At 38.1% G+C, this 14,739-nt stretch overlaps 1 long non-coding RNA gene across 3 annotated transcripts in view; it reads left to right on the top strand.

The window, feature by feature from the left end:
• LOC125098566 (uncharacterized) overlaps nucleotides 1–2,082 on the top strand; it is a 46,266-nt gene extending 44,184 nt beyond the window's left edge. For 2 of the 3 annotated variants that reach the window (XR_007126879.1, XR_007126875.1), the window contains one exon: nucleotides 112–1,370. This is a non-coding gene — a long non-coding RNA (uncharacterized LOC125098566). Of the gene's footprint in view, nucleotides 1–111; nucleotides 1,371–2,033 lie in introns of those variants that run through there. The other variant, XR_007126877.1, reaches the window with a different exon arrangement.
• The last annotated feature ends 12,657 nt before the right edge of the window (nucleotides 2,083–14,739 follow it).

Genomic DNA, 14,739 nt, shown 5'->3' with positions numbered 1-14,739 from the left:
TCCTTGTTTCTCTTTATGAATAGGTCCCTTATAAATATAGTTTATGATTTGTTCTGTCTTATTTTAAAGTTTACATAAACTTAATTATTCTTTTGTGTCTGACTTCCTTAGGTCTGTCTGTATAATTTTTTTGCTGTATAATACTCCATTCTATGAAGGTAACACAATTTGTTCACCCATTCTACTGTTGATGGACAGATGTTATTTTAACCATGGGGCAAATATGAATCATGTTGCTATGAGCATTCTTGTACATGTATTGTAGTTGACAAGTACAGGAGTTGCTTGAGCTTAGGTACCCAGAAGTAGAATTCTGGCCATAGGGTATGTATAACTTCAAATTTAACAACAGTTTTCAAAACAGGTTGCACTAATCTGTACTCTCACTAACTGAGAATTCCAAGAGCTCTACATTCTCATCACACCTGACATTACTAGACTTAATCAATTCTATGAACCTGATGAGCCTGGGGTAAAATTTCATTGTAGTTTTTTAATTTACATTTCCTTAAGGTTGAGAGCCTGAGGAAATGCTAATTGGCCAATTAAAAATGTCCTCTTTTGTGAATTGTGTCTTTAAGTCTTTTGGCTCTATCCCTGATGGACTGATTTTGTTTTTTACTTATCTATTTGTATGAATTCCTTTTATATTCTGGATGCTCTTCATTTGTCAGTTAGATATGTTGCAAATACATCCTCAAATTCTGTGATTTGTTCTTTCCCTTTTTTGTGTGTTTTTATGGATAACATAGTGCATAAGTTAAATATAGTCTATTAATCTTTTCCTCTTACGATTAGTGTTTTTATGTCATGTTTAATAAATAATTCTCATTATGAAGATCAGGAAGATATACTATTTTCTAAAGGCTTAAATAATTTGCCTTTTATATTCAAGTTTATGAATTGACATTTGGTATTGTTTGAGAGAGTGATCCAGTTTCATTTTCCTCTCTCTTCCCCACCATATGCATATTGAATTGCCCCAGCACCATTTATGAAAAGACTATAATTTCCCCACTGACCTGCAGTTCCATTTCTGTCACATGTCAAATTCCTACATATATATGATATTTTGGGGGCTCTCTAAAAGAATTTTTGTATATTGATTTTGTATCCAGCAGCTTTTAAAAATTCTTATTAAATATCGTTAGCTACAGATAATATTGGTTTTTCTACATATATAATCATGTCATCTTCCAATTATGAATTTTGGCTTCTTTTTTTTTTTTTTTTACCAAGTATCCTTTTACTTATTATTTCTGTTTCCTGCCTTATTGTACTGGTTAAGACCTCTGTTGTAATGTTAAAAGAAAGTAGAAGATAGAAATTGTTGGACATCTTTCTTGTTACTTACCTCAAAGGAGATTTTAATTTATACACAATTTTTTTTAAAGATTTTATTTATTTATTTGACAGAGAGAGATCACAAGCAGGCAGAGAGACAGGCAGAGAGAGAGGAGGAAGCAGGCTCCCTGCTGAGCAGAGAGCCCGATGCGGGGCTCGATCCCAGGACCCTGAGATCATGACCTGAGCTGAAGGCAGAGGCTTAACCCACTGAGCCACCCAGGCACCCCTAATTTATACACAATTAAAATAACTTCATAGTTATGTGTGATGTTGATGTATATTCCTTTGTCATATTAAAAATTTCCTTTTTATCATGAGTGGATGTTGAATATTGTCAAATAGCTTTTCTGCATCTATTGAGATGATAACTCACCAAACAAAATAATGTGCCTGGTCCTAAGAACATAATGCAAAATAAGATATGATACCTAACATCAATGATCCCAGAGTTTAGTGGGAAGATGGGCATGTTAACAAGTAATTTAAATGAACTGTAGTAAATGTTACAATAGATAGATGTATACAATGTCAGGTTGATGAAAAAGTAGGAAATGATTAAAAATGAATTAGGAGAAGGCTTCATAGAGAAAATGCCATTTGATCTGATTTTAAAATATTATCAGGAATTTTCCAGCTATAAAAAGAATGGAAGCAATTCATGGCAAAGGAAATAATATGTGTAAGAGTCTAGTGGAATGAATGAACTTGAAGCAAATCCCCCTCCAGAGAGGCCTATAGAGGGGCACCTGGGTGGCTCAGAGGGTTAAAGCCTTTGCCTTCGGCTCAGGTCATGATCCCAGGGTCCTGGGATCGAGCTCACATCGGGCTCTCTGCTCGGCAGGGAGCCTGCTTTCTCTCTCTCTCTCTCTGCCTGCCTCTCTGCCTACTTGTGATCTCTGTCAAGTAAATAAATAAAATCTTAAAAAAAAAAAAAGAGAGAGGCCTATAGACTGTGGCCCCTCTGGATAGCTTGACTGCAACCTCATGAGATCTGGAACCTCTCCTATAAGTCACTCTGCATCCTTGACCCAGAGAAGCCCTGATAGTAGGTATTTGTCATTCATTTTTAAACTGCTAAATTTTGGGGGTAATCTGCTGTATAGCAATATATAATTATACAACATACTTTTCTCACTTTTCCAAATGAGAAAAATTGTTCATTTTTCCCCTACTGATCTTAAGAATCTTTGTAATTTTAGGGGGGACCTGGGTGGCTCAGTCAATTAAGGACCTGCCTTTGGCTCAGGTCATGCTCTCAGGGTCCTGGGATAGAGCCCCACACCTGCTTCTCCCTCTCCTCCCTACTTGTGCTCTCACTCTCTCTCTTTCTCAAATAAATAAGTAAAGTCTTAAAAAAAAAGAATCTTTGTAATTTTAGAAGGTTAGCTTGGACTTTCAAATATACTGTTCATATTTTCAACCCACTTTGTTATGTGTCTTTTAAAACTCTCGTTCAGTTTTTATGTCAAGCAACTTTTAATTTTCATGTCACATAGGGCAGTCTTTTTTCCTCTTCAGCTCTTCTGCTTTATTTAATATGTTAAAATACACGCATAATTTCAAAATTATTTTTTAAGAAATCTAGAATGCTTACTTCTATTGTTATGTCTTTCAGTTCCCTAAGACTTTCTTCTTCAGTGTCTGATTTGCTGTCATTTCCATCCAATGTATTTTTCACTTCAGACATTATAGTTTTCACCCCTAGGAATTTGAGCTGGGTCCTTTTTATAATTTTCAAGTCTAAACTTGGAACGCTTTATCTTTTCTTTAGCTTCTTGAATGTGTAGATTGTATTTATAATAAATGAGTTAATGTCCTTACATACGAATTCTATTGTCTTAGTCATTTCTGGATCTGTTTCTATGTACTGACTTTTCTTCTCATTATGGTTCATGTTTTCTTGCTTCGTTGCATGCCTGGTAAGTTTTTTTATTGGATGGCAGACATTGTGAATTTCACCTTGTTGGATGCTGATTATTTTGAAATATTCCAGTGAATATTCTTGAGTTTTGTTCTAGGACACAGTTAAGTTACTTGGAAAATACTAATCCATTTAAAGCTTGTTGTTAAGCTTTGTTAGGTAGAACCAGAGCAGTGTTCAGCCTAGAACTAGATTTTCTCCATTAATAAGGCAAACTCTTCTGAGTACCTGATTCTCTGTGAGTTTTGAGGTTTTTCCATGGTGGTAGTTGGCAGCAGGAATAGTTTCCAGCCCTTTGTGAGGCATTGTTCTCTCTAGACTTTTCACATGGTTGCTTCCCCAGTATCTGGGGCTTCTACTAGTTTACTCATACATATTTACTGAGCAGTACTGACCTGCATACTGCAAGGGATCCTCTGAAGACCTCTGAGCTCTTTCCCTATGTTCAGCCCTTTTCTCTATAGTGGCTTCAGTGGCCTTGATCTTTCTGGACTCCCAACTCCATTTCTCCAATGTAGAAAGATCACTGAACTATACCTGGTTCCCCCTTCCCTATAGTGCAGCCTTGAAACTCTCTCTAGGCATGGAGCTGGGCAATCCTGGAGCTTGTGTCATCTGTGTCCATCTTTCAGAGATTACTGTCCTTTGTTGCCTGATGTCCAATGTTTTAAAATCATGTTGTTTCTATGTGTCTTATTTTTTTTTTCAGTTATCTCAGGGTATAAGGTAAGATTGCTGTTATTCCTTATGTTCTTCTAAATCTTTTCTTTTATATGTTTATATCTTTATTCCATCTGGAATTTATTTTTGATGAGAGAAATATAGTTTTAATATTTTTTCCAATGGGATTAGCCAGTTGTCCAACATCATATTTTGAATTCTTCCTTCCTCTCCTCACCCAGTTTGAAATGTCACCTTTATCATAAGCCAAAATTTCATAGATATTTGAGTCCACTCTTTATTCTATTCCTTTGGTTTTTCCTTTTTTATTAAATAGCAAACATTTTTATTTACTGATGTTTCAAGATATATTGTATTGTCTAGTAGAGTTAATTATCTCTCATTTCTTTTTATTTTCAAGATTTCTTTGAATATATATACATCTTTTCCTGCACTTTAACATTTCTAAAATATTTTAATGTCATTTTCAATTTCCTCCCATATATCATGGATGTTATTTATTGAGATTACCTTAAATTTATAGGACCCAGACAAATTTGAAGGTGGCAAAGAGAAGAATTGGGAGAGTTCTACCTCAATGACTTCCATTTTTATAGTAAAGAAAGAGGCAAAGACAAGCTGGGTGTGAGTAGGTTAGGATGAGACACAGACTAATTAAAAATAACAAAAGTTTGAGAGAATCATATGTGCTATAATGATTATAGCATTGGATCCCAGATAAGGAAAGCTCTAGTAGGTATGCAAAACATTGATGGACTATCACAGCACTAAAAATAAAGAGTCACTAATGGGTATTTGTTGTTGTTGTTTTGTTGTTTAAAATATTTTTTTTAATTTATTTGTCAGAGAGAGAGAGAGAGCACAAGAGAGCGAGCACAAGCAGGGAGAACAGCAGGCAGAGGCAGAAGCTGGCTCCCTACTGAGCAAGGAGCCTGATGTGGGACTTGATCCTAGGACCTGGGATCATGACCTGAGCCAAAGGCAGTTGCTTCACCAACTGAGCCACCCAGGAGTCCCATCATCAATGGGTATTTGTACATCCATGTTTCCTTTCTCTGAAAATACAAAACATGCCACCAAGGAGTCCTGGAATCAGTATTTGTTATTACCAAACCATGGCACTCCTAAACAAACCTCTAGTCATCTGATTTTTTTTTTTTTTTGAAAATGCATGTCTCTCTAGTTTACTCATATCACCAGTGCCCAATATACTGTCTTTCCAGAGTTGGCACTGAATAAATACTAGGAGGTAAATTAGTTAACTTCTGAACGGCTTCTTCTTCCGACTTCTGCTTAAGGTGTTCTGTTGCCATCTTTGCCTGTGTGCCTTCAGATTCGAGGTAGTTTTTATCCAGCCAAAAACTGGAATGGCCAGTTCTCCAATTTCCTGGAAATGGGAAACTTATGGTGGATTTCTTCTGTTTTCAAACTGTTGTTTGAGAAAGGTCTTCTTCACTCTTAAATTTCTTAAATTATCTTTCCAAATTACCCAAGTTGTTCATGTAAGTAGGTTCATGGGAAAACTAAGATAAAGCAGAGTTCAAGACAAAAATACCTGATTTATTTTAACCATTCAGAGGCATTGTTCTCAAAAATAGTGAAAAAGAAGAGAAATCCACTTTGTATTAATGTGTGATTCTACTTAATTTCACCTTTAGTGAACTGCACACTCAACTATTTGAACCACTCAATGGTTTTGAAAAAGTAGACTCTTAGTTAAGTATAGTTTTCCGATAATTATCTCTTGGGCTAAACATATGGTTTAGATTGGTGTAATACCGTCACTCTAAAACATCTCAAGGTAGTTTCTGGTGGAGAAAAACAGGGTGTTCTGGTTTTAGGGTTTTATTTTTCTGATAAAAGATAGATTTTGAGCAGTCGAGCAGTCTTCATGGGGACTCTTCCTGGGAAAAGAAAAATTTTCAAAATTCAGAACTCAATTAGATGTTTCGAGTGTTAGACTGTTGCGAACTTTTGTAGACCAAGTAGATTCACTTGGAACCACTTCCTCCATGTTAACTTTTATTTTATTATTCTATTTTAAAGGAAGCAAGGCTTGAAGTGATTTAATAGCCCCTTAGAGACCGTTTGGCTATTACATAACCCATAAAAAGCAATATTGGGATGATTTAAAGGGAAATGAATCAGAAATTTAAAGGTTCAATTTTCTTCATAGGACAGAAGATTTTTTTCTCCCCAGAGTCAGTAAAAATGGTTCTGAGGGTAAAACACATCTTGGGTTTTATTGACACAAAAATTATTCTATATGCATGTGCAGATAGTTATGTTTACTCTAAAATATTTTTATTTAAAAATAGGCAGTCAATCTTGTATTTTTCTATGGATTAACAAGGCATCTAACAACTTTCCCAATTTCTGCAGAAAAGATAGTTTTCTTGCATCAAACCTGGTCAATTAAGTTCTGTGGATTCTGTAAAGTCAGAGCCAGATGGAAATGTGATCTGAGTTCCCCAGGCGATGTTCTCATGGAATTTCCCTCAAAAGCTATTTTAAGCTTCTCAGTTATACCCAAAGTGGGTGATGGTGACATGGTCCAGAGTATCCATGTAACTGGTTTGCAATATTTTAAATTTGGTTATTCCTCATACACTTAATTTTTATGTCTCCTTACATTTAAACAAGATTTTCATTTAGTCACTGGACTTGGGAGACATATGCACTTCTATGTGGGTTAAGAAATGGCTTCATCCTCCACTGATGTAAAGGAAATGGGAGTCAGCAAACCTAATTTTTTCTCCCATGTTCTGTCCTGAGGGACACTGGACAAATTCTATCATGTTTCAAGCCCCAGTCTCCTCATCTGTAAATTAGGGTGATTAGATGATTTCTAGGATCCCTTTCACAACTGATGTACAATTTTGGTATGTAGTAACTATTCATTAAATGGTAACATTTGCTTTTATTGATGAACTTGCTTCATGGTGAGTATTAAAATACCTTAATTTTAAATTCCTAAAGAGCTTAGAAGTTGACTCAAAAGTCTTGGACGTGTTTGTTGCTTCACTGTGTACTACTGTGTAATCTTAGGGAAATTTCTGCATTTTTTAAAGAACCAATTTCTTCATCTGTAAAAAGGTAATACTATTAGACACAGGTTTTTTTTTGTTGTTGTTGTTGTTGTTGCAAATAATAGAATCCACTCTGGTTAGGTTAGGCAGAAAAATAATTTGTACAAATATTAAGCAACTCCCAGAATCCCCTGGAGGGCAAGAAAACCAGACTTGGAAATGACGAGGCCAGAAACAACACCAAATCAGACTATAGAGTTTGCTCCAGTGAAAATACCATTGCTGCCAACACTTGGCAACCACTCCTTTTCTTGGAGAGACACTGTAGCTTGCATTGATAATGCTTGGTCCTGGATGCCAGGAGCTCAGCCACTGAGCCCCCCGTGGTCATGTTCAGCTGGGATGGATGCCACTCATGTCTACCTCCATGTAGCTTTAGCTTCCAAGCTAAGGATGCGCATGGGTGTTTCTGATGGGCAACACCTAATTCACATGTCTGATGTCAGCAACAAGGGAGTCTAGGATAGTAACTTCTGGCTTTGCTTTGGGGGTTACAATGTAGGACACTCCTCAAAACTCAGAAAAGATGTCCAGAAGGAATCAGGCAGCTTCAGACTACTCTATCAAGGTGAAAAACAATGCCCCAGGTAAGAAACTCTCCACTAAATGAATGGTGACCGCCATCTTTTAAAGCTTATGCTGTTCAAAGAGAAATAACGTAGGCGAAGCATGGTAAATGAAAGCTGCCAGGAAATCTAGCTCGATGTGTTTTCTTTTTAAATTTTGTGTATACATGCGTGCACACACACACACAGGATTGTAAAATATATTACTGTAAAAAATTCATTGGTTTCGCTTATTTGTGGAACATAAGGAATAACACAGAGGACATGGGGAGATGGAGAAGAGAAGTGAGTTGGGGGAAATCGGAGGGGGAGATGAACCATGAGAGACTGTGGGCTCTGAGAAACAATCTGAGGGTTTGGGGGTGGGGGGAGGTTGGGTGAGCCTGGTGGTGGGTATTATGGAGGGCACGTATTGCATGGAGCACTGGGTGTGGTGCATAAACAATGAATTCTGGAACACTGAAAAGAAATAAAATAAAATACATAAATTTTTAAAAAGACAAACCATAAGCCACCCAGGCACCCCTGGATACACTTACTTAATATTTCAGTCTTATGCAAATTTGCTACTGCATGGAAGGTCTGGCCAGTGCTGTAAGACAGAAAAGGAAATTAGATCTAAGTCTGAAAGGGAGAAATAAAATTACTATTATTTACAAAAAAAAATTCATGAGGTAGAGAAAAATTATAGGGAAGAAATAAGTATCATCTAATAGTCCTACCTGCAGATAACATCCAGCTAATGAAGTTATAACTATATAATATATATTATACATATTTATCTATATCATGCATATGAATAACATGCATGAATATCATGCATATGAATACCCACATAATAACATATGATTTTATACCCAATTAGAAAAATTAAATATATTATAGGCATCTCCATGCTAATAAATATTGATCAGCATCATTATTTTTTAAGGTGGCATGTCACACTATTGTATGAATATACAATAATTTTCCCACTAATGAACTATGCAGGGCTAATTTCCAAATTTTTGCTTTTATCAAGAGATATGGTGAACATGGGTATAGCCAAATACATTTGTGGAGTAATTCCATAAAATGAATTTAGAGAAATGGAATCACCATTTAAATATACAGTTGAGTGGGGCACCTGGGAGGCTCAGTCACTTAAGCTTCCAACTCTTGATTTTGGCTGAGGTCATGATCTCAGGGTCGTGAGATCAAGCCCCAAGTTAGGCTCCATGCTGGGTGTGGAGCCTGCTTAAGATTCTCTCTATCCTTCTGCCTCTCTCCATCCCATCACTCACCCTCTCTCTCCCTAAAAATAAAGTATCTACAGTTGAAAAGATTCCTGATACATTCAATAAAATTGGCTTGAGAAAATTGGTAACAATTTATATGTGCAACATTTGAGTGTGAATTTCCCCACATTATCATAGCACGTGGTATTATCAACTTTTTTAAAAAATCAATTTGTTAGGAGAAAAATATCTCATTAATATTTAACTTGCATTCTTAGTTTTTGACTTAGATTTCATATATATTTATTTTCCACTGTATTTCTTTATTTGTGAAATGTCTATTTGTGTCCCTCATCTGCTAATAGATTGATTTTTAAATTCTTTTATTGTTTTTTGCTGGTTTTCAGGGTTCTTTCTCTATAAAGATATTAAATTTTTGTGTCTTCCCAATGCCTTTCCCAAGAATGTCATTGCTTTTCATTAAAACTGAGGTAAAATATATATAGTAAAGTGCACAAATCTGAAGTTTACAATGGGTTGGTATGTATATATCATGTAAAAATCACCTACATCTAGAAAAAGAACATTTCCAGCACCCAAGAAAGCTGCTTCACTTTCCCTCCCAATCACTATTTCCCCCCAGGTGTAACCCCTATTTTGACACCATAGATGTCATAGGTTTCCTATTCTTGAACTTCATATAGATGGAATCATATGTGGGAAGAAGTTTCTGGCTTCTTCTATTTATTATTATGTCCCGGAGAGTCATTCACATTGATATAGTTCAAGTAGTTCCTTTTCTGAACCACAATTTATTCATCAGTAAAATGAGGATAATAATAGTACTTATGTGGTAGTCATGGAGATAAATGAATTAATATAAGTAATTAAGTTATGCTTCAGTTAAGAAGTTAATGCAAATACCAGGACAGTGTTCATCCTGTGGTAAATGTTGATACATAATACAGGCTAGCTGCTAGAATTACACTACTGGATCAGATTTGCCAATTTTTTATTTAGAGTTTTTATATCAATATTCATAAATGAGTCCAGTCGTGCTTCAGCATTTGTGCACATATATGCTAGTCTTGTCTTGTTTGGATACTGGGTTATGCTCATCAGTGGCACATTCAGCTACCCAAGTGCTCTTCAAGAAGTCATGGAATGAACCTTTACTGCTCACATCCAGGCACCATTCCTACCAAATCTGCTTCCCAGAGACATCTCAGAGCTGCTGTCTTTTCTCCATTACCACCTTCTCTGCTCTGGTCCATCGTTCCTCTGTCACTCCTTTTGTCTTTTGTCCACTGCATTTGTCACCTAATGGGTCTCCCCCTTTCTAAGTATGTGCTCCTTCCCATGGCACGTATGTTAAAAATCTAAGATCCTTATCAGAGTCGACCAGGTTCTTCACCTTATGGTCCTGTCTACCCTTCCATCCCTGGCTTGTCTCCATCACCCTCATGCTCTGGACACACTCCCCGCCCAATGACATGCTCTCCACAGCTGACCCAGCCAATCCCTACTTACCACTTTCTCACTGAAGCCTTTCCTGGTCTGGCAATATCACACAGACCTCCCTATATAATCACTTTTGTCTTGCCTTTTTCTTTTCTTTCTTATCCCTCACAATATGTGTACTTACACATATATTTGTAGGTTTGTCTAATATCTCTCTCTTAGCTCAGTGAGTACTATATTATTTGCCACTTTATCTAGCATAATTCTTTGCACATAAGAATTGCTCAATAAAGAAATTGAATGAATGACTGGCTCCCAGTCTAGTGGTGGAGACAGGTATGTAGGCAATAGCAATGAGAAGAAAAGCCAAACAGATATATGGAACTAGGTGCCAGGGGCACAGAGGAGGAAGAAAGAAACCGTGCCCAGGGAACTCTCCCACAGGCGGGTTGCCTGTAGACAGTGTTGCTCACTGACTTACTAACATCCCCTGGAATATTATTCTTTCATAGTTGACATGCTGATGCCGGGGAATGAGTTGGTTCTAAGCCAGATAGTAGATGCAAAAGTCCCAAGGGACTCAAGGAGGCAAAAATTTGTCTGAGCTCTTGGCTCACACAGAGCACAATGGCAGCTCTGAAAAGGGCAGAAGTCCTCTGCACCCACTCGCCCTGTTTATTTTCTCCTCCAGCAGCAGGGGTGGCAGAGGTCAGCTGAAATGGTGCATCCTGATGAATATTTATTGACCCAAAATGTCACGCTGACAGACATGTGGGCAGGCAGACACAGAGGCCTCACTTCTCTGCTCCCAAGGTTGTGACACAGCTGACATTTCCCTGCATGGGTCCTGACTTCTCCAGCTGCTCCTGGGGATGCTGGGGTCTTGCTGATGAGGGTCAACACTGATACTGTGCCCCAAGCTTTCCTTGCTGCTTCCCAGGCCTCTGCCAAATGGTGGTCTCAAGACACTTCACATTCTGCCGACCCACACGCACTCTCACCTAGCCAGTCTCTTTTCCAATCCTTTCTCGGTGGGCTCTTCCATCTTCTTAATTGTATTGAAAGAGTTGCGGGTGGCCAAATTCATTGTGCATTTTACAGAAGGAAGTCCTGGGTGACACGGACTTTATGGTAGAGAAGTGGGTTCTGTTTTCTCTGTAAAAAGTAATTCTGTGGTCATAAATGTGACTTTTGCTCTGTTATTCTTAATGTTTTCTCTTCATTTTCTGGGTTTTCTTTCCATCTCTTCCATCACAGCTGACTTCATTTAATCAACTTAATTTTTATTTTATAAACATTTTATTGGGTGCCTGGGTGTCTCAGTCTGTTAAGCGTCTGCCTTCAGGCCACACCGTGTTCCTAGGGTCCTGGGATCGAGTCCTGCCACGGGATCCTTGCTCAGTGGGCTGTCTGCTTGTCCCTCTCCCTCTGCCCTGCTTGTGCTCTCTCTGTCTCTCACTCAAATAAGTAAATAAAATCTTTTTTTTTAAAGAAACAATTTATTGTTATAACCCAAGTAACAGAAAACCGTAAAAAGCAAATGAACAGGTTGAAATAATTCCTTTAACACTCCTATAAACACCTGCCCATGATAAGCCCACAGTATGCTCCCCTTTCAACCACTACCCCCCTCTTCTGCCAGAATAACCACTATCCTAACTTATTACAACTACTTCCCACCTTTTTAATAGTCTTAACGCTCAAGTGTGCATTCCTAAATGCTTGTCTGGTTTTGCACACATATATATCTGTACACCTTTTAAGCATCTTTTATTCCATAGGTTTTCCCCTCCATTCCCTTATTTTTCTTTACAATTCACTTATTGAAGAAACCAGATCACTTATATATGGTATCTCCTATGGTCTGGGTTTTGCTGATGGCTTCCCCAGAACAAAGTTTATTTAGTCTGTTCCTCTGGGCCTCTATGTTTCCACTTATCCCAGCCCAGGTTCTTTTTGTCATGACAACCTCAAGGCTGATGTGTTCTTCGTCAGAAGGCACGTGTGGCTCGATGTCTCTCTTTTTGTGAAATTAGTACTCATTGGTGTCTTATACTCTGTTGCTTAATTCCTTAAGGTACCCTGGTATTCCAGTGCTGTTTTGCTTTCTTTATGAATCTGTTGAAATCTTTTAATTAGGTACCCATGTAGTTTTTGCTTTTTAAGTGGTACAATTGGCCTAGAAAGGCATGATAAAAGCTATTTTCGAAAAGATAGTCAGTTCCCTAGCATCTTCCCTAGATATCAGTCTGATTTTTTAGAGCTGATTTTGTACATAGTTAAATAAACAACTGATCATGCAATACACTGACATCCCTTCCTAGGATGTCACAAGTCCTAGGAGAGAGAAGGGAGTTAAAGGCAGGGACGCAGCAGCCCCTGAACCAGGGGAGAGGTTAGGCCAGCAACGTGGGAACCCATATAGGGGCGTAGGAGGCAGACAAGACTCGCATTTACTCAGAGCTGACCTTCCATCTTCTGGTCGAATATGTTTGTGTCAATTATATTGGCCACATTAACATATAGTCAGTACTTGGGAAGGGATTCCCAAGTGGCCTTTCTGGAGCCCCTCTGCCCTCCTTACATCTCAGCACGTGATCCCTTTGAGATCTAGCAGCTCATCTTCTATTCTTCCCATTCCTCTCTTCGCTCTCCTCCTCACGCCCTCACAGAGAATGTCTGCTAATGCCAGGTGTGTCTCAGTCCTCCTCTAGTTGCTCATTGCGGTCTCTCTTAGTATGTTTTCCTCTAGGAGTAGCTGAGGATTGTGGATTACGGGCTGCGTCAGGGAGTTGTGGGGGTTGAGCAGTGAGGAGGCTGGTGCTCTTTGTAACTAGAAAAACCTTTCAAGTTGAGATTAGAGTTCCCAGCAGAGCCCTAGTTGTCCTTTAGCAATATCAAATTCTCCTTTTTTTAAAATTCTATTGATACATAATTCACATACCGTTTAAAATGTACCTTTGAGGGGCGCCTGGGTGGGTTAAGCCGCTGCCTTCGGCTCAGGTCATGATCCCAGGTCCTGGGTTCGAGCCCCACATCGGGCTTTCTGCTCAGCAGGGAGCCTGCTTCCTCCTCTCTCTCTGCCTGCCTCTCTGCTTACTTGTGATTTCTCTCTGTCAAATAAATAAATAAAATCTTAAAAAAAAATAAAATTTACCTTTGAGTGGTTTTAATATATTCAAAAGTTTGTTTTAAGTAAGTTTTAATATATTCAAAAGCATCTTATGTCGAATTCTAGAACATTTTCAATACCCCTAACAGAAACCCTGACCTATTAGCAATGAGTCTACATTATCCCTTTTCCCAACCCCCTGGTAACCATGAATCTACTTTTTCTCTGTATTTTCCTATTGTGGATGTTTCATATAAATGGAGTCATAGAATACATGAACTTTTGTATCTGGCTTCTTTCAGTTATATTTTCAGAGTTCATCCATGTTGTGGCAGGTATGAATGCTTCATTCCTTTCATGACTGAATAATATTTCATTGTACAGATATAGAACTTTTTTTAAAAAAGATTTTATTTATTTATTTGACAGACAGATCACAAGTAGGCAGGGAGGCAGGTAGAGAGAGAGAGAGGGGAAGCAGGCTCCCCGCTGAGCAGAGAGCCCGATGTGGGGCTCAATCCCAGAACCCTGAGATCACGACCCGAGCCGAAGGCAGAGGCTTAACCCACTGAGCCACCCAGGCACCCCACGTATGGATATAGAACTTTTGATCTAATCATCAGCTGATGGACATTTGGGTTCATTCCATCTTTTGGTTATTATGAATAGCTCTTCTATGAATGTTTGTGTACAAGTTTTTGTGTGGACATATGTTTCCAATTTTCTTGGTGTATACTCAGTGGAATTTCTATTTTTCATTTTTTAAGGAACGTCCAAATTGTTTTTCAAAGAAGCTGCAGTATTTCCTATTCTAACTAGCAGTATACAAGGGTTCCAGTTTCTCCAGATTCTTATCACTTGTGATGTTCTGTCTTTCTTGTTTTAGACATCCTAGTGAGTATGAAGTGGTGTCTCATTGTGGTTTTGATTTGCATTTCCCGAAGGATGTGTTGAGCATGTTTTCATGTATTTATTGACCATTTACGTATTTTCTTTGGAAAATTTTTTTTTTTGGAAATTTTGTTTTTTAAATACGTGTTCCTAGAGAGGTTTGTCTTTGGTTCTCTCTAGTTTTCTTCCTTTGCCTCTCCTCTGCCCCTTAGGATATCAAGAAAAAGTCCTAGAGTATTCTGCACACCTTCCCCTTGGTCCCATCTTTGGTTAGAGAGGACTACACAGCAGCAGACTTGGAGTGGGAGTGGGGTGGGGAAAAGGGGTGCTGTTTCTCTGTGTGTATGTGATCTGGATAAACTCCCTGAAGGAGAGTGAAAAACATCCAATCTCTCAGTATCTATCTTTCTCTTTGGGTCTTATTTTTGAACAGTTACTCCTTTGATATCTATGA

This window comes from Lutra lutra, chromosome 4 (genome assembly GCF_902655055.1).
Source record: "Lutra lutra chromosome 4, mLutLut1.2, whole genome shotgun sequence".
Lineage (NCBI taxonomy): Eukaryota > Metazoa > Chordata > Mammalia > Carnivora > Mustelidae > Lutra > Lutra lutra.
This window is presented reverse-complemented; position numbering and strand designations above follow the sequence as displayed.